This window comes from Rhagoletis pomonella, unplaced genomic scaffold (genome assembly GCF_013731165.1).
Source record: "Rhagoletis pomonella isolate Grant_MI unplaced genomic scaffold, Rhpom_1.0 Rhpom_scaffold_00005, whole genome shotgun sequence".
NCBI lineage: Eukaryota > Metazoa > Arthropoda > Insecta > Diptera > Tephritidae > Rhagoletis > Rhagoletis pomonella.
In genome coordinates, this window is record NW_023458559.1 from 31,195,818 (window position 1) to 31,223,361 (window position 27,544).

The 27,544-nt window shown below is 34.0% G+C and overlaps 1 protein-coding gene across 2 annotated transcripts in view; it reads left to right on the plus strand.

Moving 5' to 3' along the window:
* LOC118738837 (Ig-like and fibronectin type-III domain-containing protein 2) overlaps positions 1-27,544 on the plus strand; it is a 275,040-nt gene that overhangs the window by 93,659 nt on the left and 153,837 nt on the right. The window contains exon 3 of one of the 2 annotated variants that reach the window (XM_036469845.1): positions 6,343-6,413. The exons of the other annotated variant lie outside the window; for it this stretch is intronic. The gene's annotated coding sequence lies outside the window, so the exon portion shown is untranslated. The remainder of the gene's footprint in view (positions 1-6,342; positions 6,414-27,544) is intronic. 2 annotated transcript variants of the gene reach the window in all.

Here is a 27,544-nt window from a genome sequence, read left to right on the forward strand (position 1 = left end):
AAAAACAATCACTTTACTGCTTGTATAGAAGTCCTACCGCCGCCGGCGCTTTTGCATATTTTATAAATGCTCCACTGCCTTATATTTCTTCCTTTACTCCTTCGTTCTTTGAGCCTCCCAAAGCCCGTATATCAACCGCTTGCTGTCGTCCATTTTGTGGATTTATTTGCCTTCAGCCGTACTTGCCACATGACTAGCTGCACTTCTATGGCATTTGGAAAAAAGTAAACAACTCCTTAGTGAAAGCAGAACGAATGCTACAACAAACAGAAGTTAAATTTTATTTGCTCCCATATGAAAGCAAATATAAATATGTGCGCTGGCATACATACATACATATGTACGTACATATGTATGCGCTGAGGGACTACTTTTTCAAGTATGTATATAAGTATGTTGTAGATAAGTATACCTTTGTACATGTCGTAGCGCCACCTTTAGCTTCATGCAAACTCAGTTGACCTGGGCAGCCCCCAAAGCGCTGCTCAGCGGTTCACCAGCTCAGCCTTTGCCGTTGCTCCTCTTATCTATGCGAGTGCTGTTTTGTTGTTGTTGCAGCATTATGTTTTGTGCAAATTGTGCAGGTGAAAATGTATTTGCATTTGCAATGCTTATTTTTGCTCACTTAAAAATTTACCAGCTGTTACTGGTTGCTTAGCAGCAAATTTTCTTGAAAATTATTCCACTTTTGTGTGCAAGGCACTGTGGGAAATATACAAATTGCTTTGTGCAATTTCGGTCTGTCCAATTTAGCTTGATAATTTCAAATGCTTAAATATGGCCAAATGTTGGCTTGCAAAATTATGCAAATACATAACTATGTAGTATGTGTGGCGGGGGGAAATCTAAAATAATGATATCGAAAACAGTGAGACAATGTTCTGTAGAAAAAATTCGTTGCTATTTTTTATTCTTTTAAAGAAAATTTTTAATTTATTATAAACAATTTACTGCCTTGATAGCCAACATGTCCCAAGTTTTTAAGCATTTTTTAACGAACTATTTTTGGAAAGTAAAGAAAGGACCCGGCCTTTTCACTTTGTGGCCATTTGTTTGCTTCCAATCCAAAAGTAATTTCGCATTTTTCGAAATTCGGTCCGTGATCAAAAAACCTAGTAATAGTGAGATGATTTGATGCAATGTTCTATAAGTAAATTAGTCGGTTTTTATGGTAAAAAGTAATTTTTTCTAAAAAAAAGTTGTATCCTTCTACTTCAAAAACAAAACTTTAAATCAAATAACGTGTCTTTTAATTTTGTAAACAACTGCTTAGCCCGGGGTCAAAGTCATTGTAAGTAAGTATTGGAATCGATTTTTTGGTGTTATTCTCAGGTATTTTTGAAGAACCATATGTACATATGTATGTTAATAATTATCTAAGAAATTTACAAAAATTGAGAAAATAAAGCAAAGATTAAATACTTTTAAGCAAGGAATGAAACCGATTCAAAATAACGTTCCGGTTGGGGTTTCGGTTTTGCCAAGTGTTTCGGTTTGGGTTTTGGTTTCGTTCTTCAAAATTTATTTCGGTTTTGGTTTCGGTTTCGTTCCGGTTTCGGTTTTTCACAGAAATTTTGTTGATATTATTTAAATCACAATGTCTTAAAGGTTGAGGAAAGAAAATTGAAAATTACAGTTCACTGATAATATCAACACTAGGTTCTTTCCCTAACAATCCGGACCGGATTTGGTAATTAGAGAATAAGAGAAAAATTTTTTTTTTTTCAAAAACAACAAAGTCCAGAAGTACGGGAACGCAAAAACCACATTTCGTGCCCACAAGTCGAGAAACAGCTGATTCGCGTTGTTCTTGTTTTTTTTTTTTACTTATACCATGTTCTGACCGACATCGGAAACATGTTTTCGTTGCTAAAACTGGTTTTCGACCTAAAACTTGTGTTTTCGTCCATGTAAAATCTGTCAAACGAAAACCAGTTTTCGCTGAAAACTACACAGATACACAGCAACAACGTCACCACCAAATTCACTTAAATGTTTCCTTTTTGCTGTAAAACTAAAGGTGTATGAAAACTAAAATATAATTGTTATTTTCGTCATATATTTACTACATAATAATGAAACCCCTTCATTTCTGTGTCCTTTACAACTATACACGTGAAAATTAAAATCAAAATGACTTCTTCCAAATAACCGATGCCAGATCGGAGATTTAATTTATTAGGCACCATTTTAGGTAGCTTTTTGCGAAAAGTTACCTTGACATACTTATTTACTACTTAACAAGAATTTTAGCAAAATATTGCTGATTTTGGTTAAATAAATCATTTATTTCAAAGAAATTTTGATTTATTATTTTTGTAAATTTCTGGAAACCGATTGAAACCTGTGATTGAAATGGTTTCCGTATCGTTCCTTTTCAGGTTAAGATAACGGTTACGGTTTCGGTTTCGGTTTTGAAAAACGAAACGGTTTTAAACGGTTACGGTTTCGGTTTGGGTTTCGGTTTCATTCCTTGCTTTTAAGATCTATAACTTGTATTTTGTTGATTAATATTTTTTTTTCGTGAGAAAAATATATACTTCTGACACAACTTTTAATTATAATTTTCTTCTTAAAAATAAAATCTGAAAAACTTTTAATTTTTTCGTTTTTTTTCTTGGAAAATGTCCAGTTTATTCACACCCTTCCGGAATTCTTCATGACTATTCGTATTTTTTACTCAGGCTTTCTCAGAATATTCTTGTGAATCTTCGCCGGTGTTTCCAAATTTGTTTACGGGCTTTTCTTCCGCAATTTCCGTGGGTTTGCGGGTTTTATTCTGTTTTTTTTTTGTAGAATTTTCTTGTGCTCGAGATAGAATCATTTTAGCGACACCGTCGAAGTCTTATTCATGATTTTTCGGGAATTTTCAAATTAGTTGAAGTTCCTTTGGATTTTTTTTGGCCCCCGGGAATTTACCGTAGTTTTTCGCATTTCATTCTGGGTTTTCGGAGAATTTGCTTCTTGGTTGAGGTTTTTTCGGAATGCCCTTCACGGACTTTTGTGGACTTTGCATATCTCTGGAAATATTTTCGCCCAGAATTGGAACTTGCTGGGAATATACATATATGAAATAAATCCCAAACTCATCGGCGTTACTGGAAATACTGCTCTGGAAGTGTTTGTGGTACACAACTGGAACTTGGTATGGAGATATATGAAACTGATTTCATACTCATGGAGAAAAATGGGCTTTACTAAAAGAAAGGGCGAAGGTCATCCCATATACGTATACCAAAAAAAAAAGGGTCATGGAATCTCCGAAATGATCTAAAAATCTCTGCAAGAATTGAAGGTAATTGAATTATGTATAGTTGGAAATATTGAATTCTGGGCGTGGCTCCTCCCGGAAATATATACGCTGCAGATCTCTGGAACCATTTCAAGCTTAGAGGGATTGGTATCTACATCTATACATAGGGATTTTTTGTCAAGTTAAAGCGCTTACCTGTAGAAGTGAAAAATGGTATTATTTTTTGGAACGGAGTTGCCACCTGTTTAACAGCTAAATTCAAATTGTTTAATAATCAATGCGCTCATATCAACAAACGGTGCCGTTCAATTTTCCAAAATGAGGTATCAAATTAAAAGCCTTGAAATGGAGATGTGCAATAAAGTTTTATTTTTTTTTTGAGAGTAGCCACCTGCTTAAAAATATATTCAAATTATTTGAAAAAATAAATCAATTATTACAAAATGGGTATCAATCGAAATGCTTTTGAAAATATTTGTTTCTAAACTAAACTATGCGAGGGCTGCCACCTATTTGAAAAATCAAATTCAGTTTGAATTAAGGAAGTTAGAGAACAGAAATGTTTATAACCGTATGGGTGCCAAACTAAAGAGGGTTTCAGAAGGTAGTTGTTTGAAAATATTTTAAAGAGGGTTGCCACCTGGTTGAAATGTCGAATTTAGTTAACTTAGACACAAGTTATATGAAAAATCGAAATATGGATGTCAAACAAAAGGGCGTAAAGAAATCTTTAGTTTGAACGCTAAGAATATTTTTAAAGTGTTCGAAGAGGGTTGGCACCTCTTTAAAAGGTTAAATGCAAATTATTTAATAAGTTAAAAGATTTATTAAAACATTGGTATCAATCGAAGTGTGTTTGAAAAATCTTTATTTCCGGACTATAATTAGCGGGGTTGCCACATGTCTAAAAAATAAAATTGAATTGAATTAAATTCATTAATTAATTAAAATATAAATCGCAATGTAAGACGAAGGAGAGTTAGCAAGGTTTTAGCTTAAAAACACTTATGAAGAGGGCTGCCACCCGCTTGAAGGGTCTAATTTAATTAACTAACACAATCGGATCGCTTATAGCGCTAGCACGGGTGTAGGATAGTTATAAAATATATAACAGACCGTTAGTTACAACGCCAGTTTTTCGTTATTTTTGGTAAATTTGGCTAGATAAATAAGCGCATTTTTACTTGCTGTTTTCCGTTTGGAAGTGTGAGTAGGTAAATACATAGACATATTTTTTTAGGGACCATAAACATACGTGTTTGTGTTCCAGATGTTTTTTTTAGTGGGTGTTTATCCAATACGAACACTGCTGCTGCAATTGCAATACGATTGTACTCGTATTTACATACATATACATACATATTTGAACATATTCCATGGCGCAAAAACACAAATACTCAGACACTCACTGCAGTTCAAGCTCGTTTTTTGTGGCTCCTCCTGTCCGTTCGTATATTTATATTTTACTATATTTTCATGTGGATTTGCCGCCAACTCTTTATTTACGTTTTTTGTGCTGCAACAACGTTTTCTTGTTGTTTTTCTCTTTTCGCTGCAAAAAAATAAAAATAAAACAAAACAATGTAATATTATATTCGTATTCGCCTTGGAACTGCCGAAATTGTACTGAACTGTAAACTTCAATGTGCCAGTGAATGGCTAACATTCGTTTGCTCCCACACATACACAGATACACATCTACTGTGTACTACTCGTAACATTAATAAATATTTGTATTGCTACTAAAATATTCGTATTTATGTTAGCTTCCTCTTGGGGGGATTGCTCTGCAATGCTCCAGCCAGGGTCGAAAGTGTAAATATTGTGGCATATCGTTTGTCCAGTCGCCCCCAATCCTCTGTGTGCTCATTCGTTCTGTTTCCTTTGCCCTGGTGCTGGTCCTCCCTGCGCTTTCGCTATCAACGTGCTAGTCACATAAACATTTTTTAAATGCAGTATGCTATAAAACTATAAAAACGTACGTGATGTATAACTATAAAATGAAATGAAGATTTCGCTGAAAAAGAACGAAACCAAGTTATTTTTTTGAAATAAAATAAAGAAGTCCCTCTTGTGTTCTACGGCTCGCTGTTTTCAATAAAATCAACACTATTGCCATAAATCGGAAAAGTAAGTACATACAAATGTGCAAGTGGGGACTATGAGGCGAGGCAGGCAAGCAATCTGCTGTTAATATTTTTATTGTTGGAATTCAAGTGTCTATCGAATGTGGCGAACCACTTAGTGTCGGTTTGTAAAGCAATCGAATGAGGAGAGAGCTAAATTATGTAATTTTTTTTTTATTTTTACAACATTTTGTTATTACTTTTGGTTTGGAAAAATGAGTTTTTATAGAAATTTTAGAATTCCAAGAAGAGTTGAAGTTCGACGGACTATTAGAGGCTGAAAAAGGCATTTCCGAGAAAAAAGTTTTAAACAAACCTTACATATTTTCATCCGCCGAATCCGAATCTGTAGTTTAGTCCACTTCCGGTAGAAACCAGCTTCCCCGACTTGACAGTACATATTTTTGCGTTTTACAATAAAAAATATTTTCCTCCATTTTAGAAGCGGTGTACGGATGGTCTAGGTCACTGTATTACTATATACATATGCATATATACATATACCATTTATGTATAAGATATTCCGAAAATTTCGAAAAGAATTTTACTTTCTGCAACATTTTTGAAAATGTATAAGCGATATGTAGCTCTAAAGTCAATTTATGGCGCCATTTTGCGGTTGTTTACATAAGAAAAAGTTATCAAAAAATAATTATTTGTATCAGAACATTGCCAAGCACAAGTTTGCTAAAAAAGCACATCGAAAAATATGTATAAAACTTCATATTAACATCGATTAATTAAAGATGTGCAGCTTCTACTAAAGTTTGGTGGGCTCGAAATTTTCTTTAGAGCTAGACTGCTTTGGACTTTTTTTCTAAGAATTTTACGTAGATACTGAATCTGCTGGAAAGGATGTTGAAAAAAGTCGCTCCATACATATTATCAAATCTTCTGAATTTTTTTGAATTGGAGCGATTTTCTATCTTTCCTTCACTAAAAAATATTTCTCTTTCATTGCAGGTAAGAAATAAGAGCCCTTACTAAATGTGAAGAATAAATACATCATTAAAATAATACGAAACATTATCTTTGTAAGTATTTCTGCCTTTCCATGTTGAACACGTATACACACTATATTAGTATAATTAGAAATATTGGTAACATCGATTCACTAACCAATTTTTCTAAAAACAAGTAATTTTTAGCAAAAAAAACGACTTAAGAAAATATATATATATATTTCATGATCCACTGATCGGATCTAAACCAGATTAGTATGGACACTACCATTCCGATACAAAAAGAATTATCGAAATCGGTTGACGTGGTCCAAAGTTATGCGGTAACATACATAAAAAAAATCCGATGAACGATAACCTTTTCCTATTTTGGAAGTCGGTTAAAGATGCTTAAATTTTCAGCTACTGCGATCTATTCAAAGCAGATTCGATTTACATGTTTGAAAATCGAAAATATACGCTGCCCAATTCGAAAGAGGTCAACGCTGATATCGACACGTATGCATACGGTGACCATCCGTCCTGTATTATACGGGACAGTCCTCTTTTTTAACCCATTGTCCTGGTAATTTATTTATTTTATACGGGACGCCAAATGTTCTGAATTTTTTGTTAATGTCCAGTATTTGTCCCGTATTCGGTGTTCCGGCGCCTTAACAGCTCATTAAAATGGCATGCCTATGAACGAGTTTTAAGTGATGTTGGTATATGATCGTAGTTTTCTTTATAAAACGTTATTATTTTCTAATCTGAATGCCTGTGATTCGAATAGAGGAATACATACAGTGGCCACAATAGAAATTAGGCCTCGATATTTTAGTAAGTTTTAGCTATTTTTCCTTAGTTTATTATTTATTTTATGAAAGTAAAGCTCTTTTCCTAACCAACACGATAAAATAACAAATTTCCATCTTTGCGCAAGGACTATAAAAATTAATTCTGCAATGTTTCGTCAAAATATCAAACTTTTTAATTAGAATCTGTAGAAAAAATTTGGTTTGCAGTTTTGTAACTCATAAAAAAAAACTCTTTCAAAGATATGGTCGAACATATTTTGTATGAAAAAAATGCGTAACACCGACAACAAAAAAAAAATTTCCAAAAATTAGTGGAAAGGCTTACGGACTTAAAATTGCACTTTATTATACTAGAATTTAACCAATTTTTCGTAACAAATTTACGGGGTAAAAATCTCCAGAAATTTATCCTACAAATTTGTAATGTTACTATAAGGATACTATTTCAGAGAATACAGTGTGGAAAAAATTTCCAAAATTATATTTTGTCCCGTATTCGGCTTTCATAAATATGGTCACCGTACGTATGATAGCAAACGAGGTTTAAAATGAATCTCCGTCAAATCGTGTGATTTTTGAAGAAGCGGGGAGATACGTCTTTAAAAAAAAAAATAAAAAATAAAAACAGAATAAAAACGGTGGCAAAGAGCAGGTTTAGGAGCATGTAACAGCTGTTAAGCAGAATTTTATCTGATGAATTGATGCCGCAAAATTGGAATCCTTGTGTACTTTGCCCAATCCACAAGAAAGGAGATCCTGCTGTTTGAGTCCATTACCGCGGAATAAGCTTTTTGAAAATTGTATAAAAGGTCCAATCGTGCATTAACTTGTACATCGTAGCTGTTGCTTCTGACCTGCCAAATCCATCATTGATCAGGTTTTTACAGTGGGTCAAATACTGGCGAAGACAAACAAAACGACACGCAGCAAATCTTTGTCGAATTTTAAACCGCTTTTAGAAATTACGAACGCGGCTTAATTGGATATTGTTTTATAAGCGCAGCAAACCCTAAGAGCACTTAATATATGGAGTTAATACCTCGATAATACCCTGATTGCGAAATAAAGTTAAACCACTCTGGCAATACATACATTATTGTTTTTTTTTCCAAAGCCTGCTAAAGGCTGCTTTCTCTTTTGCTGTGGTCTCATATGTTTGGCATTACTTTGGACAATGCTGTGACAATCTTTTCTTCAATATAGCTGAGGTAGGCCTTGAAGATAAGCCTTTCATCAATCAGAATGCTTTCGTAAGTGTTTGGAAAGCTCGCTGGAAATATTGTCCGATTTTGATGTTTATTTCTTCTCACATTTTACGGCTTTACATAAGTACCGCCTTAGTTTTCTATTTTGCCAGCGCGAGACCGTAATTTGTTACCTAAGTTCGGACAGCATTCACAGAGTTATTAGTTTTTTTCTGTATGACGCTTAAATGCTTACATATTAACCACCACTGTGGCTAAGTCGGTGATGAAACCAATTATTTTTGTTTGCTAGATAAATTTAAGCAGAAAACGCCATATAACATGATATTGCAAACAATGCTCTGAACGATATTTTAAATTTTCTTCCACTGGATTTGGCAGGACAGCAGATGGCAGCGCTCGCTGCTCTTCGCTTAAGAAAGGCATCCCAATGGCAACCTAAAGCCCAGGAACAATGTTGTAAACTAAATAAATTTTGATTCATTCCGAACAGCAAATACCGCTGCACCTCGATATCGGTTCCATAAAGCAACTTAAGCACAGGAATCCCAAACAGGGAGGAGTGGAAAGAAGATTCAACACTCCATTCGATAATAGTGACATCTACATAGATGGCTCGAAACTCGACGGTATGGAAGGAGGGGGCATTTTCTCACGAAACCTTCCCCTAAAAATCTCTTTTAGGCAACTAGACTACTGCAGAATATTTCAGCTATCATAGAGGCGGCTGAGAATTTCGGAATCGAAAGGATTTTTAGTGATAGCCAGGCTGCAATCAAAGCTTTGAGCATTTTCACGTTTTACTCAAAGATTGTGCTGGACTGCCGAATATCTCTACAGGAGACGGCCAAGAAGAACGGAATTCGCCTCACTTGTGTCCCTGGCCATAGGGACATAGAGGAAAACTGTATGACAGATGGAATTGCAAAGCAAGGCACAACCAAGCAGATCCTTCCTGTATGCCTTCTGCCACTTGCAGGCTGCTATTTATTGAATTTGTATACAAACAAGCTGAAGAAAGATGGAGTCAAAGTACGATTTGTCGAATTTTCACTTTCTACTTTTTTCTTTAACTCCCAGCTATTTGCATGCAATTCTCAACAGTTTCATTAAGGTTGTCTTGCAATTTCCACTCAAAATTCACATGCTTAGCCACATTTATTTAAGTCTCCTTACCGAACTAACACAATGCCCTCTTTTATAACTTTCGTCAAATACCAAAGGCCTTATCGATTGCAATCCAATATTCTATACAACTTTTAAGCCTTCAATCTTAAGTCGCAACCAACCGCAAGTAGCAGCAACTGGTGCTAAGCTGTAGACTAAGTAAGTAAGTAAGCTGCGGCTTAAGAGCTTCCGCGTCTTAGGCTCATACTTCGAATGCCTTGGAAATAAATAAGTAGTATGTATGTCAACGGCAAGGCCTTGGCGCGAGTCGCGAGTTAAGTTATGTGGCAAAGTGGAGGTATTACTAATGTTATTATATTATGCGAGTATTAATACTTATGTACGTATGTATATGTGTATAGATTCTATTTACGAGCAGCTGAATGTATGTACATAGAGCCAAAGTGGTGGAATTGAATGCAAGACCTAACAATGAAATTCATAGTAAATAACTCAGGCGACGGTGAAAACATATTTTTTTTTGTTGAGCACTGTGAATAACCACCATTCAGTACTGCTACTTACACGCTGTAGTTCTTACTCTTGACTTCTGTTGTTGCTTCATGCACTATTACGCATAGTAAGATTTTTTCAGTAACAGTTGTAAATCGGATTAAAAAACTGCCATGGTAAGTATACGAATACGAATACGAATTGTGTCGAGTTCTGGAATAACTTATTTAAGATGTACATATATATGTTTGTATGTATGCTACGATTGGTGGTATTGCTGCTAGCTACCACATAATTTGCTTTATCAGGTCGAAATCGATAAACTTGTTGTTATTCCTTTGAATATTGTAAGTTTTGCGGTTTTTACTGTGCGAGAAATGTTACAAATTGCAACACGCGTATTTTCATTGTATAACTATAAGAAAATTAAGCGATAAACATCTTGACTTTCTGCTGAACTTTTCTTCAGATGGATGGAAAATGTCAATGCTTCCCGCTAAGGAATTTTTGTAGGTACAAAAAGGTGATATACTCGTTGCACGAAAAAAATATTTTTTTTTATACTTTGATGAAACGACATTTACTGCAAAATGTGGTCAACCCTCTCAGGACCATAAGCTTATAAAGAAATCCTGATTCGTATTTAAATTTTGATTAATCGAGGTTCTGATATAAAAATAAACCAAAATTTATGTTAAATAATAGCTTTCTTAAAATACTCATTAATTTAAAGTAAAAACAAATTTTTACTAAAATTTTTCTTTCTAAAAAATTTGTTATCAAACTCATAATTTGTCCCTAAACATTTATGTTTTTTTCCAAAACAATTTTGCTTTAATTTTTTCCTAAGTTTTTTTCTCCAAGTTCTTTTCCTTAAAGAAATAATTTGTGCCCCAAAAAATAATAGGTTCTAAAATAAAAATATTCTTTCTAATGGTATGGTAAATTTTTATAATATTGGTAAATATTATTTTTATAAAAAATAATTTTTCTTTTATATTTTTTTTCGTTAAAAATCTTAAAAATTATTATTTACCTTTATAAGTTTATCCTAAAAATACAAGTTTTCCTTAAAATTTTTATCCTAAATATCTATTTTTAGCCGACTTCCAAAAAAGGAGGAGGTTATCAGTTCGTCGGAATATTAAAAAAAATTTTTATTTATTTATTTTTTATTCTTTATTTTATTTTTTTATGTATGTTACCGCATAACTTTGGATCACGTCAACCGATTCTTTTTGCATCGGAAAGGTAGTGTCTCATAGGTGGTCCCATACCAATCTGGTTAAGATCCGATCAGTGGATCATGAGATATATATATATATATATTTTTTTTATATGAGAGTTGAAGTCGGTTTTTTTTTGCTAAAAATTACTTGTAAATTTTTATTACCAAAAACAATTCTTCCCGAAAGAAGTAATTTTACTGGATTTTTTGTTTTTATAAAACCGTAATTTCTTTACTAATTCGGGTTAACATATTTTCTCTATTGGTAGCTTTTTCGCAAAAACGATGTCTTTGCTCACAACAAAATTTCTAAAAATTATTTTTCAAACCTTCAAAAAAAACAAAATATTTATGTTAAATTTTTCTATTTCTGATAAAAATACTTTTTCTAAAATTTCATATATAATAAAATAGGTAAATGATATAAGGCACATTCTAACAACAGCAAAAATAACAGTAGGAAAATATATTTCTTTTGGTCTTAAAAGCGTTAAATTATGACGCTTTAGCTTGTAGTTGACTGCAGCATTGTCCGGTACGCTTAAACACTAATGGGCCACTCTATTTGCAATCCTTTAAAACTTACTTGTAATTTAATGTGTAACGATTGAAAGAGCTATGATGACAACCCGCGCGTGTTCTTATTGGTTGAGAGTCGTTGTTTCTGCCACATTAAAAGTTGTATAATTTGTAAACTACTCGTGCATCATGCAATCCACAACCACCAACCATTACCAACATAAGTTGACAGTTTAAGAATGGAAAATTGCGTTTGCGTTGCCTTAACGACGGCGTCATTGAGCGCGCACTTAAAAGTGTCGCGGCAGTAAGAGGAAAGCGAATGCTGCCTAGCGATGAAAGCTAAAATGGGAATTTTATTATAACTAAAAGCGCAAATGAAGCGTAGCAGGAATAATGGCATACGAAACCCGGAGGTTACCCATTCCTAGCAAATAAAGACATTTGAATGTATGCGACTTTTAATGCGGGGGGTGTCTAACTTCTTGGTCGTTGCAAGGCGAAAAGTTTAGTTTTCACTGAAAGAGGAAGTCATGGTTATATGGAAAAGCTTTTCGTTTTTCTTATTTAGATACTCACTCGCGTTTGAGTTTGACGGTATGGAGATTGTGTCTTCGCGAGTTAAATTGGCATTCAACGTCCTTTAGGGCGCTTATTTTGGCCTGCTGGCTGGTATGCTTCATTGCTGACAAACTCTCTTTAGCGCTGATGGGCGTTTGTGAGTGGCTGGCAGGCCTGCCAATTTGGCTCAAACCGTACCTTTTTTTAGCCGTATTTTGTTTCAAATGACATCTAATTTTTGGAATTTGGCAGTTAAAAATCATAATAATATACCACTTTGAAATCCATCGCGAGTACTCTTTTTTTCATCAACTTAAATTATTTAGTTTCTAAAGTTTATACAAATTGTTTTTATTTTTTTTTTTTGTATTGCATTTTATTTTACAAAGTTGGTTTTTTATTGCTAAATGATAAATAAGTAATTAATCTTCTATGTATTATAACTAATGCCACCATATTTGACACTATTATTTTTCTACTTAGCACTTTTTTATCCCCAATATGGCACCTTATAGCTTAGTTGGCAGCCCTAGTGGCTGGTTAAACCGTTTAGTTCGTTTAGTTAGTCTGTTTAGTTCGTGCTTGTATGGCAATAAGTGCAATGAAGGCATCAAAAGAGTGAAAAATGTTGACAGTGATGCTTCTATTTGTCAACTGAGTGTCGTTAAAAACTTTGTAGAATAATGTCTGTCATAACGCGGTACGCGATTATTGTTTACCATATTTAAGTATTCGTCCACTTTTAGTATTAAAAAAAAATAATAATTTTATGCTCAGTCAGTTTCATTATTGTAAAGGGGTATGGGTAAACTGTCTTCTAAGTTGAAAATGGAAGGCATGAGCGCACTTTTTTCTAAGATGACCACGGAAGACATGGGAAAACTTTCTTCTAAGTTGACAATGGAAAGAATGGGCAAAGTTTCTTCTAAGATGACAATTTTTTCAACAATTTTTGGGATTTAAAAAAAAAATAATAATTTTCAAATACTGATGGCAACCCCTAAAATGTTGTTTATAAATTTTTAATTTTTCGTAGATGTCTTTATATTGTACGTAGAACAAGACAAAGTGGTGCCTGATGCAAAATTTTTGAAGTTCATATTTTCAGGACAACCTTAATGTACAGGTTTGATATTTCGAAAAAAAAAATTGCATTGAGTTTCTAATGCCTCTCTTTTGATTATGCAATTTTGATCTCTGCTACCGCGCAACCTTTTCAAAGACATAGATGTATAACTTTTTAAAATTTACTGCTAATGGTGTGGAAACTTTTTGCCACTGGCGCTAAAGCTATCTATTCTCCCCCTCAATTCTCGTTTCTCTTCTACGCCATTTTAACTGACTTTACTGATGTCTAGTTGAATAACTAACGCTTTTAGCGATGATTATGGTTTTGTTGGTCGTAGCTGTTTTGGGTGCTGTCCTTCTGGCATAATTTTGTTAGTCGGCGGTTAGTTCGCTCAGCCAAGCTCCCACTTTGCTGTGGCGCTTAACTTCGAATGACGCCGCTGTCTTCTCACTACTCCCTTGAACGGCTCATTGCCATTGACAGCTACATTGCCTACATTAATTTTGTTCATTTTGCTGCTAATACTTTGTTGTTGCTGTCATTTTTGTTGCAACCTTGTTGCCACTTTAGCTCGTTTTCATTTCGTTTCCTTTTTTGGACTGCCAACATCCACAGCTCAATTTCAGCCGCTAAAACTTCGTTGACGGTCAAACTTTGCTAATGATGTTTTTCGCAAAATACTGCTATTTGTTTTTGTTTGCATAACTTATACATTTGCTATGTTTGTTATATATGTGTAGTTGTTGTTGCCACTGATTTTGACTGCCTACGAGTTTAATGGCTCTTCGCTAGCAAGCTTGACTAGCTGTGCTCAACCAAGTCGCCTTAAAATATGTGATAACTTTTTAATGAAGAAAAATTAAAGGGAGTAAACTAATGTAAGGCCGTAAAAGTGAGTGGGGAGATTTGAATGGAAAAGGAGTTGAGCATTGCGAAGATATATATAGAGATATATGTAGTTAAAGATAAGCGTACAATGGATAGCAAGACAGATTAATGTCATTCAGAGTTACACCGCTCATAGAGTACAGATATTCACAGTTTCTCCCCTTAGGAATATTCTAACTTTTACGTTACGTACTTTTCCCGCTTCTCCATGTTTGATATGACTTTCTTGCATTTTCCTTGTACTAACAGCGCCCTTATGTATGCAACATTAGTTACAAGCCATTATTCCTGCCAATAAACTTGTTAAAATCAAATCGGACGTTGAGAGGTTCTTACGGAACACGCATTTCTGAGGTATGTGATTATTCATTTTAAGTAAACAGCTAAGGCTAGAGGTACTAAACCCAGGATAGCACACTGGTTTGAATGCAGTGATTTCCTTAGCATGAGTCTTCCCAGTTTAGATCAGGGTGGAAGAAGGCTATATGCAGTCAAAGCTCAAAGTTAAAGAATTAAACATCCGATCTGCCGGGAAAAGTTTGGAGTCAGCTTAACAACGTACATCAAAGAGATCAGGATGGACAAACTGGTGTTGGGGTTGACTTTGCAAGCCCACGCGAGAGCAATACATCTACAGCTATTCCTCTGTAAGACGTAAGTGGGAGGAAAAATTGGAATTCAGTGAGCGCTATGTCTACAAGGTGGCATATATACCTACTGTTCATCCACTCATGCCTTATTCTACGTCGATACTGTCCTGAAGTCACGAAAGTGATTATATCTCTATGGAAGATGATCCGCCGGATATACCTTGGACTCTTCTCAACCCCTTTCCTGTAGTCAGCCAGCGAACTAACAATACAACGCTTGGTTAGAATAATAACAGTCAGCCCAGCAGCATCCTATTTTCCCATGTTATAGAAGTAAGCCCGTACATCTTTCAGGTTCAAAGTGTGTAACGGCAATTAATTAGCCAAATCATCCAGAACGATTAGTTAAGACTCCTTTTTTTCAAACCACTTCATCCGAATCATCCGTCACCTATCTAGAGTAGGAAGATGGGCACTGCATTGTAACAGTTAACTACTGAGCTTCAAAAGAATTGCTTGAAAACGATAGCAGAAACAATTGCAACAGGTAGCTCAATGCAGCTTAAACCAACACAGGAGGCTATCTTGGGTTAGGTTGGGATTTTTGCTCTAAGTAGAAGCGTACTTCCGAAGCGGAGAGCTTCCCAGAATAAACTAAAAATTCCAACCAAAAGGGTTTGGATCTTGTAAAGCTACACGGCTTGAAATTGAGTGTGGAAGATTGTACTTCATTGTCCGCTAAGCAGCTGCTACAGCGCTGATCATATGATACGCATAATGTCCCGTTTAATATATCCACCAGATTTGAGTGATGGGTATTTGCGGGCACAAGATGGTAACTTAAACGGCCTACGGTCAATTTTATAGCAGAAACACTGTGTAGGTGCATATAAGACCCATCTGTTCAATAGTAGCTATATCAACTCTCTATATCAAAATCACTATGGCACGGTATACCTAGACGTCGTCTGACTAGTAAATAAACAGACACAACCGCGCATACCTGTGGCTGGAAAACATTGCAGTGGTGATGTGGAAGCCCAAATTTAGCATTAATCGAAACCCGCCCAGTAAGACTTCTTTAAAGCTGCTACTCAGCTCTCTTCATTCAACTTCTTCTTGGAGAAAGAGCTCATTGGTGTCAATTAATATTTGATGGGTGGCTATGAGAAAAACCTCATTCTCAGTTATTCACATCATGCTGGAAAAGTATTACAGCTTAGGTCCTCTTTCCAGTGGACAATAAATTATAAGAAACTAGCCGATCACGGATGCGCGAGGCTTCGCCATGCGCTGAATGTATGCATATGTATGTAGATTCACGTATTTGGAGAAAGAAATCATATGTCACAATGTAGTTCGTTTATCATTTACATAAAAAATCTTGTCTAAATCCGTTCAGTGGCGTGGTTAAAATATATCGCCTTTCCTTTATACTATGTATAGAAGATAGTAATTTTAAATAGGTGGAAACCCTACTCAAAAAACTTAAAGTTTTTGTACATGCGAAGGCCATGCACTTTCGTTTGGTATCTTATTTTTTTATCCAATTAACGGTGAAGATCTTATAGTTTTTAAACAGGTGGCAACCCTACTCAGAAAAATAGTATATTATTACACATCTAGAGGCTAAGTCTTTTCGTTTGACAGTGACGGTACGGAACTGATGCCTACGCTTATTATGATTGAATATGGTAATTTTATTAACAGGTGGAAACCCTATTAAAAAATATTAGTGCTATTCTAGAGGCCAATCCCTTTCATTTGACACCTCATATTTTGTAATCCAACGAACGGTGCAGATCTTATAGTTTTTTAAACAGGTGACAACCCTATTAAAATTCTAAGTAAAAAAAGGATACCTCTCCTGTCGATACAGAGTATATTAGAGAAAAACTCGTCAAAATCCGTTCAGTAGTTTTTGAGATTACCGCGTAGAAAGAATCTCGCCTCTCCTTTATACTATGTATAGATGAGCTCATGACTACAAACGTAGGGATGCAAACGATGCATCGATATTTCTGAAACATCGATAACATCGGCCAAAAAACCGATGTTTACCATCGATATTTGAAAATTACCCAACATCGTAAAATTGGCGATATATCGATGTCAATTTTAACGATGTTTTAAACATCGACTTTAGTTTCGGTTCAAAATTACCATTGCGTTCACATCTTTATGTTATATTCTTTGGGCTCTGTCACACGGTCAGTATTTATTGACGTGATCCAAGTATCGCGATATTTTTTGACGGTGTAGTATGCAGTATTGATGGATCGTGATCCATATCGCAAAATTTCTTAAAATTTTGAAATCTGGATCGCGGATCGCAATACCGTCAATAAATATTGAACGTGTAGCACTTTCAAAACGCGATCCATACATTTCTTTAGTACATCTTTTAATCTCATAATGTAAACATCGGCTCTGCCTTCACTCTCGGGGCTTAAAATCTTTCAAAACAAATTGAACAAATCTTAAAATAATTGTCATAAATAATAAATGCATTATCTGTACATTATACGTACAAAATAAAAATATTTGCTTGCGTCATAATAAGCGTCCAGCAAAAAAAAATAAAAAGCAATTGGCAACGTTGAACATAGGCGATCTCCATGACGTAGTTACAGTATTTCAACATGACTTAAGGTGAGTGTAAGTATTATCTGCGCGTAAACAGAAAATCTATTATTACATTGGAAGGAAATCTAATTAAATTCAAAAAACCACCCATTGAAATGTTAACAGTGTAGCAGTTTAGATGGACACTAGGTTTTTCTTAAAATTTTAACAAGCATTAAGTCAGTTCCAGGCATGGGCGTAGCCAGGTAGGGGAAGGGGGGTGCTCGAGCCCCCGCCCCCCTAACTTTCAAATTTTCCTTATACATATATAAAATAGTACCCTGAAATGCCAGCTTAATAGGGTCGAGCATCGAAATATCGATGTATCGATGTTGGCTTTGAAAATTTGCATCCCTATACAAACGGCGAAATTCTTACATAAGATATGTAGGCATGTAATTCCCAGCCTGCTCATACAAAAATTTGGTTTAACAAATATATTTTTTGAATAATTATGCTTCTATTCGAAAACTAGAGTCTCAGAAGGCTTTGAAATTTACTACATTACTCACCAATTTCATAAGCATTCTCCATGCACCTTTTTATTCAAGCTTATCTTAGTCTGTTTGAAAGTTGATTGCAAATACGCTTTGGTGTGTTTCCTCTTCTCCTTTCCTATGGTAAAATTTTCATTTTCGCTACGCAGCATTTGCTTCGCCAGGCAATTTTAGAATTTTAAATAAATGATATGTTACCACTACGCCCCGACGATGATAGTTTTGGCCATTAAATGATTTTACTATTTCATTTTATGAATGCAAATAAAATAGAGTACGCTGGGGAATCATAATAGAGGTGGAAGAAGAAGAAGACGAGGAAAATCAAATGAAAACTAGTTATGCTAACAGGAAATGAAGGAAATGAGCAAATTCTTATGCTACTAGCAATGCGTGCTAAAGGAAGTTCGAAGATGTTTGCTGATGAAGGAGGGGATGTTCAGGGTTGCAAAAGTGGTGAAGAGTTATACTTACATACATATGGAATGCCCATAATATTTCAATGATTTTTTATATTGCTTGCAAAATTACTAGTATGATTTCTGGCAGTTTTTTAATTTAATGGTTTGCGGTTTATTATTGACTGACGCAATTGCAATTGTAAGAAAAAAGTTGTATGGGGATCCCACGCGCGACTGAGGTGGAAGCTTTTCTTTAACATTTTAAACAGATGGCAACCCTCTTCAAAGCCCTAAAAGGACTTCAAATATTAGTTATGATTGAATAGGGTTAAAAAATTAATTCCGCACCTACTTATCTTTCTTTTGATTTACGTTTCTTGAGTTGAGTTTAGGTGAAGTGCGGGATTTTGAGTTTTTCGATCTGCCAAATATATGAAACTCAAAAATTAATTTTTATATCTGAAAACAAAAAAAAAAATTACTGCTTCGATGAAAAAATTTCAAAGAATAATGATAATTTCTGATAAAAAAAAAATAAAACTCATAAAATGATGATTATTTTTTAGCAAACAAATTAGAGCTCATAAAACAATCATTATGTCAAAGCGAAAAAATAACACTCGAAAAATTAGTTTTATTTTTGATACAAAAAAAAAATTTTAACTCGATTCACGAGTTTTTTTCTTAGCGATTAATTAAAGATCGAAATATAATAGTTAATTATAACTTTTATATTTAGATAGGCTAAACATTTTTTAGATCGTAACAGATTCATACAAAACATGAAAAACATCATATTTGAGGCTGTAAGATTAGAAGTGCAAGAGCAAAAAAAATCTCAATAATCAAAGCGGTTTAAAGCTAAGGAGGTTATGAAACGTTGGGCAGTAATGTGAATAAAGTTTTTACTTGCACTCAACCACATTAGGTCAATTAGCCTAGAATCCAGAAAGTTTTTCTAAAAAATCAGATTAGAAGAGAGTTGAAATTTAAATGAAAATTTGTTAGATTTTCCTAAGCTTTGTATAAAGTTTGCAAGTTTACTTAGTTTATACGGTTTTGTTTAAAGCATGAACCATATTTTTATAAAAAAAAACCTTGCAAATATTTAACAAAAATCACCATGTACTTATTTCTGTTCGCCACTGTAGATACGTACCTATGTAAATATGTATGTACTCTTATTACATGTTTTTGTACGCATAAGGATGTAATTCTCTAGCATGTTGCAGGAAATCGCTATCGCTGCTAACGTCGCTCATCCAAACAAATAAACAATATGTTACTAACTATAACTCATCTTATTAAAAAAATGCTTGTATTTTACAAGCAATCCCTCAGATATTACATTAAATCTTAATTACAAAATTGATAAAGCAAGATGCTTACTAAACTTCATAAACATAAAAAGCAACATTTTTCTCAGCAACAAGAAAATATCAAGGTCAAGTGCACTCAAGCGATCTATGTATGTATGTATGAACCTTATATATAATCAAGTTTAATTGCGTGTTGTTGTTGTTGTTGCCGGTGTGGGAAAAGTGTAAGCGTACGTGAGCAGCAAGTGAAAAAAATAAAGCGAACGATAGAGTTTAAATGAGCATGCGAAAACGTAGTAATAAATAAATATATACATATATATGTATGTACATATATGAGCAGTCATCTACTTTGTTCTATATGTACATATATGTACATAGCTATGTAATTAACACCCTCTGGATTATAAGCTTAAAAAAAACAAAGGATGTGAATTATAAAGTTTGATTGAGTAAACAAACTGTGATAAAAAAAATGTATGTTAAATATCAACTATAAATTAATTTTTTCTCCAATTGTGAATCAAACTCATAATTTGTTCCTAAGCAAATTCTTTTTTTTTTCAAAACGAATTTTTTTTAAATTTTTTTCCTTAGAGAAATAATTTTTTGACCAAAAATTATTTATTTAAAAATTAAAATATTATTTCTTATGCACGACACATTTTTCATAATTTTGGTAGAGATTATTTTTCCTATATACATTATTTCGTAAACAATCTTAAAAATTGTATTTTTAATAAAATGATTTTTCTCCCAAAGTGTTAACCTAAATTTATATTTTTTATTTTTATTCCCAAAAACTTTTTCTCGAAAGATAGAATAATTGTGTTGGTTATTGACCGTTTAGTATAATTTAATAATTTATTTTTGAGCTATAGGCCGTATGTTAAATAAAACATTAAATGTCGGTTGACCGGACAAAGCTAATAGTTCCTGAAGATGCCTTCAGACTGAAGGCGAAATATTATTTAATGTACGGCCTATAGCTCAAAAATAAATTTTTAAAGAAAGAAAGAATTTTACTTGATTTCTTTTTTCCCGAAAAATCTCAGGGGATTTTTTTCTAAATTATGGACTTTTCGCAAAAAACTACTCTTGGCTCAAAATAAAATTTCTTTAACATTTTTTTTCTAAGCAATTCAAATTTTTTAACAAATTTTTTTGTGATAAATTTTTCTAATTTTGATAAAAATATTTTTATTCTAAAATTGCATAATAAAATAAGTAAATAAATATGACGCACATTGTAAAAACATAAAAAATAGTAGAATTCTTAAGTGTGATTTTTTGGGAAATATGTACCCTTGGTCTTGAAAGGGTTAAGTTAACCATTAAAAGCTGGGTTGGGAAATATAGCCATTTGGTTGCCTGATGCCAACCTTTGGCTGCCATATAATAATAGCATTTAAATTGTCACCTGCTGGAATTTAAAAGTGGAATAAATACGCAGAAGGGCATGCTGTCACATTTTAAATTCTTTGTTTACATATGTACATAAACACTTAAGTACTTAATAAGTCACGTGTATAAATATCTACTAGATTTGTGTCAGTGTAAGCTGGCATCAGATGTTTCTCCATGTCTTTGTTGTTATTTAGTTTTGCTGACTTACGTACATACATATTTAGCAAACCAGTTCTAATCACGTTCTGCAACATTCGGAAGCTAGGTGATAGATTACGCAAATAGCGCATTAAAGAAGCGAGCAAAAGGCGAATAAAGTTAAGATGAATAAAAGTGAATTAAAGTAGTAAGAAAATCGTCATAGTTTGATACTGAGATAGACAATTTTTCTAATCAATTTTATTTTATAAAAATATATATACATAGGTTATTCTCTAAGAAATTTCAAACTTTGCGCAATATTAAAAAAAAAAAATCAAAAACCTTTCTTAAATATATCGAATGTTTTTTTAGATTTCTTAGAAATAAAGTGCCGCTTTGAAGTAGCTAGAACTTCCTGTTGAGCACCCGTTTTAGGACCTCCACCGACTGATGCATAAACGCTAACCCTGCGAAACAAACCCTAAGCGGATTTCGCTCCACATCATCACAGCTTTGTTACAGTAGGTAAAAATCTACTTTTCATCACTTTTGCTGATAAATCACTTTTTGCTGATACATTTTGTCTATGGAATGACCTCAAAAACATATCTTTTGTCTTCAGAAGGTAATATTTAGCGAAAATTTTTTTCACAAAACGTTTCAATCCCTTAAATTCTTCAATAATAAAACTTTTTGGCCCTTAGTTTTTTGGATGTTCATATAAATTCGTTATAAACGGCAGTAAAAGGGTTAAAATGCTCTACAGAAATTATAAGCAGAAAATTTCACTGGGCTTCACCAAAGATGAAAAAACTGTTTCTTTTAAACGTTAGTGCGGTTCTATAAGTTTTCAAGTAAATTTTGTTAAGAGTTAATAAAGCCGTATGAAAAAGAGAATGAAGAAATAACATACTATAAGGGCCTTTCCATATAAAATTTACACTTCAGTGTTTTTTTGGTTACATTCTATATCGAATATAAATTTTTTATTTCGTCATGATATTCGTAAATCTTGAAAAGAATGCCCGAAATTTTGAACTCATAAAGGTGCACCTTTTTTAAATTTTTCGCAGTTGATAAACTATTTGCCGGAGAAAATCCGTTAAGTAGTCAATATGTGCGCAATTATCTCGGCTTTCCCTTAGAGTGTGAGATAGATTTAAAAAAGTTATTATTTTTTCTTTTTTTTAATATTTTTTATTAATTATACACCATTTTAATGCGAAAAAAAAATCAAAAATCAAGGGTTGTATAATTAGAAAAAAAACTGATAAAAAAATTAAAATAATGCTATTTTTAATGAAAAAAATGATTTATTTATAGCTATCCCACACTCTAATTGAAAGCCGAGGTTATTACGCATATTTTGATTACTAAAATGATTTTCTCTGACAAAAAGTTTATATACTGCAAAAAAAATTAAAACAAGTAGTTAAAAATTTCGGATGGTTTTTTCGAGATTTTCGAATATCATGATGAAACAAAAAATAGGCGTATTCTTTTTTTTCGATAAAGAACCCAATAAACATTCGGCTTAGTTAACCATTCGAAAATGATTGGAAAACCAATCCTTTTTCGAGTCTCACCTTCGATAACGAATGTGAAATAGATTAGTATTCGATTCGAGAACTAGGCCATTCTCCAGCAAAACGGAACCTTCGTTATCCAATGTATTTTTCTTTCGATATGAATTCGAAATCCAGCCCATTATCCAATTGGAATTTTAATGAGAGAGAGTGATTTTCTTATATTTCCCTTCGAGAATGAGCCGGATATCACATTCTCTCTTGTTACTATGGTTTCCATTTTTTTTCGAACCCATCTCGAGTGTATTTCCAATATACGATAAACGTAGGAAAACTAAGGTTGGTTATGAGTTGGTTCTCAGTTCGATATTCATATTGGATATCAAAGGTCATTTTCGAACGTTCGCCAAAATGTTTATGAAGAATGTAAAAAAAATATCACACACTAAAAAAAAAACATTTAGGTGTAAATTTTGTATGGAGTGTATAAGTAGAATTTGTGTCTTTAGCGATCTTTAAAATTAATTTAGCTAGCAATTTTTTGTATAAGCTATTTAACCCTTTGACCCTTCCCATCATGTGTCTTGTTACCCTTATTTTAAGAAGCTAAGTTAAAGCGGTAGTTAGGGGGTTAAGTTTTTTAAACAAGTGGCTGCGGCTCACGAAAAAACTAAAGGTAAATACAGTGTCTCATTCTTAGTCATCGGATATTTATTTTTGTAACTCCCAGTAAAATTATGCGCTTGACATTTGTGTATAAAATTTAAATCATCTAACTGCCTTTTTGAGTGAGCTTCTTCAAAAAAGGAAAATGCCTATAATTGGAAGAGTGAAAGCAGTTAAATTGAGGAACTTCGATTTATTTGTTATTTCTTAATTTATGGCCGCCTGTAATTATAATAAACTTGTCCCAAATTTTATCGGTGGGGGTGATTTCAACTTCGGTGACCACTAGTAAAATTTTCTGTTTAACATTTTTGTCGAACCTTTTAACCCTTCGTCTGCCACTTTTAATGAACTCACATGAAAATTCCTAAAAATAAAGGTAAAAAAGATGCTCGCTTAATTTTCTAGGCGCTTAGGCGTCTGAAGACAAGAATTACCTTCGAAATAAATGTTTTAATAAAATCACTAATGTAATAGAATTTACGGCCCCAAAGTGTAAAGCTACTAAAGAAAAACTTTGATGAGGTGGAGCAAAATCTTTTTTAGATTTGATTACCACGCATGCATAGGTGTTTGCTTTTATTTGTAAAATTTCTAATACCACTCAGTCTCTATACATATGGATGTTCCAAGATATGAGCTAAGTTAGACCACAATCACGACTTTTAAAAATACTTCGACTCAGCGCCTCTCAGCGGGTTTATTTTTTTATTTCCTTTTTTGTATGTATGCTCCGAATATGGGCTAAATCGGACCATGGCCAGCGCTGAGAAATTCGGCCAACAAGGCAACTCAGAGGCGTACAAACTTCTTTGGACTAGGCGATATCCATGGCACCATCTTAATAAGTTGCTCGAAGATTAAATTATATATGATCATCAAAACTACCAGGAATCCACTCGCTTTTTTTTTGCAACTAAAGTACTTTAAATCCAATAAAAAGGCAACAAAGTTCAACCAGAACAATCAATCGAGGTTTGAAATTGCAATAAATAAATATATAATATAATAACAATAGATGTTGTGTGTGGCCACACGCATGCTTTGAAAACCGTTTGATTGGTGCTGAATACTAAACTTGAATTGTTGGCAATAAAAGTGGCAAGCAACACCAACAATAACTATAAAAATAACAATAACAGCAGCAAAGAAATACATACAAATAGCAACTAGAATGCCCGACAAGTAGTGACGCTAAGGCAACACAGCAATAATACCAAAAGCCACCAACTTCGCTGGCTATGTGTTCTATCGAATAAAGCTGACTACAAAGCGTAAATAGGTGAGCAATCATCTTCGAATGGTCGTCAAAGCCATCAGCAAATCGGTTGCTGGTTTAGCAGGAAGTCTTTGCTTTGAAATAAAAAGGTAAATAAGAAACAGCTGAGTAGAGGAAGAAGCCATGAACGTAGTAAAGAAAAAAGAAATTTATAAAGTGGAGGAGAGTTGGAGAGAAGAGTGTGTGTGAAGAATACCATGAATTGAGTTGTTCCGTTGCGAAGGTCAGCTAGCACCATTTGATGTTATCTACGCGTTTAAGTAAAATATATTGCTGTGTGTCTTAGGTGTTTGCTTTTGTGGACTTTTTGGGGCGAATAAATCTTCATCCAGTTGTGGTGTGGCTTGTTACTTTTCATTGTTTTCGTTTTCGTTTTCTATTTTTTATTTCTCTTTTTTGCGATTTTTTTCATAGGGCTTCCTCTTGATTTTGCGTGACGCCCTTAAATCATAATCAAAGCAATAAAAGGCGACTGAAAGGGTTTTAGGAAACGATAATATAGAAACGATAAGCAGGAAGGAGTTCAAAATAAAAATAGAAAAGCTACAGAGAACTACGCAGTATTTGAGTGTGAATATGAATATGCATATGGATATGAATACGAATATGAGTATAAAAATTGATACGAGTGTGAAAATGAATATGAGTGTGAACAGGAATAGGAGTAGGGATATGTGTATGAATACCAATATGGATATGAATATGAAAATGTATGGGAATCCGAATATGAATATGTATACAAATAAATATGAGTATAAGTATTAGTATGAATATGAATATGAGTATATGAGAATATGAATACGAATATGCATATGATACAAATGTGAACATTAATATGAATATGAGTTTGAATATGAATTTGAATATTTATATATATATATATATGTATATATGAATATGAATGTAAGTAAGAATAAATATCAATATTAGTATGAGTATGAACATGGGCATTTGTATGAGTATAAGTATGAGTACGAATATGTATAGGATATGCAATATACAATGTCTTCGAAAGTTGCTGCTCCCGAGGTTGATTGCCGAAAACCACTCGAAGATGAACACACATATCAACAAATTAATATATTTTTCGATATATCGATAAACGTAGCAGAAAACATATGAAAATAATATTGAGGTATTAAGCCAATATCGATAAATATGTATACCGATACAGATTTCGAGGATTTGATTGGCTAAAGCGATTTTTCGCCCTGGTGCCAAGAAACTAGGACATTGTAGCAAATTTTCAAAGCACAAATACTTGAAAACCTATAGCCAGTTGTCGGTTCGATGAATTTTAAAAAATTATACCTTGCGATAACAACCACAAAGCTTAGTAGGACTGCGTTTTTAAGGATTTTATGCTATTGCGCCCTACGGCTGCCCAATACGAACGGCATGAAATGTAGAGATCTTCAGAGTCACTTGGAGGGTTATCATTCCTGGATGATCCCGCTATCAAGCCCACGAACCAAAGTTATATTTCTACAAGCCCTGGACTTCTGTAAAGCGATCATCACTGGGATCGGAAAAGGGTACCCATTATGGTATACCGACGGGAGTACTGGGGCGGGCATACCCAACCATATACCAGGCCTGTGGTCGAGAATATTTTCGTAGAAGGGTAAATATTATGTTGAATAGTCAAGCAGCGGTAAAGGCCTTAGACTCTTTTAAACTGGAATCAAGGCTTGTGGACAGCTGTTCTGACTCACCAGATATCCAAAACAGCGTATCGGTGTAGTGGGTGCGGGCTCATGGAGTGTTTGAAGGCAATAAAAGGGCCTGACAGGACACTGCTAGTTAAGGTACCATTTAAATAAAATTTTCCTTTTTGTCGAGATGGAATGCAGGTTTTGTGGGCTGGTAGCAGACCTTGAGGAACGATTGTCTTCTCCATCCAAAATTTGGAATATGTGCTTAGCTTCTTAACTAGCCTAAGGTTGGGGTAATTGTAACTAGGGTTTAGCACAATAGATCTTCTTAGGTGGCAGCGCTAGTAATCCCGACGTAATAGTAATAATACTATTTTAGTTTTTTTTTAGCTTTTGAATGATGAATTTCGATAATTCAGATTTAGACTTTTTTGAAAGAGTTACATAGTATATCATGCAGAGCCGCACTTCGCACTTTGAACTTGAAACGAATTTGAGTCTTACAGGTCTATTCTGCGCGTTACCGAAGATTTTGTAACCGGAAAATATTATTACCAAAAAATGTTACCACCGCGTCACCGCGATTCTAGAAACGTTGGTAATGCAGTTAAAATATTCAGTAATTCAGCTATGAAAAATTGTGCGAATTCTGGCATTGCATATTTCACGGGGCAATACTTTGTTACCAGCTTATGAGATGTTAACAAAATTTACCGGTTACAAAAGTACACAGAATGCGAAAAGGGTTTAAAAATTGACAGGAACTTTATTTACCGGTTACAAACTTTTTATTACCGACGCAGAATAGGCCTGTAAATCTCACTCAGTTTCCTCCACACGTAGCGAGGTTAACAAGGGGAGTGCTTGAATTGCTGCTTGGTTGTCTGTAAAAAATATAAATTCCAGGGATATGCTCTATGATCTAGTCCTACTGCTGTTGTGGTGCTAGTCCTCAATCGTGCAAACCACTTCGTGTAGGGCGGTCTCCGTTAATTTCAAAGGTATCGAAAATATCATCTATTAATTCAACATTTTTTTAATATTGTTTACGGGAAACCAGTCTGAATGTTAAAAAATATGGCTAAATAAAAATACGCATCAATGTCATGTATTTCATGGTCATCTGATAGTGGATGGAGCCCTTGAGCTCTGACATAATGTAGTGCTACTATATCTTGGCTTTGTGAGCAAAAGGGCTTAAAACAAATAT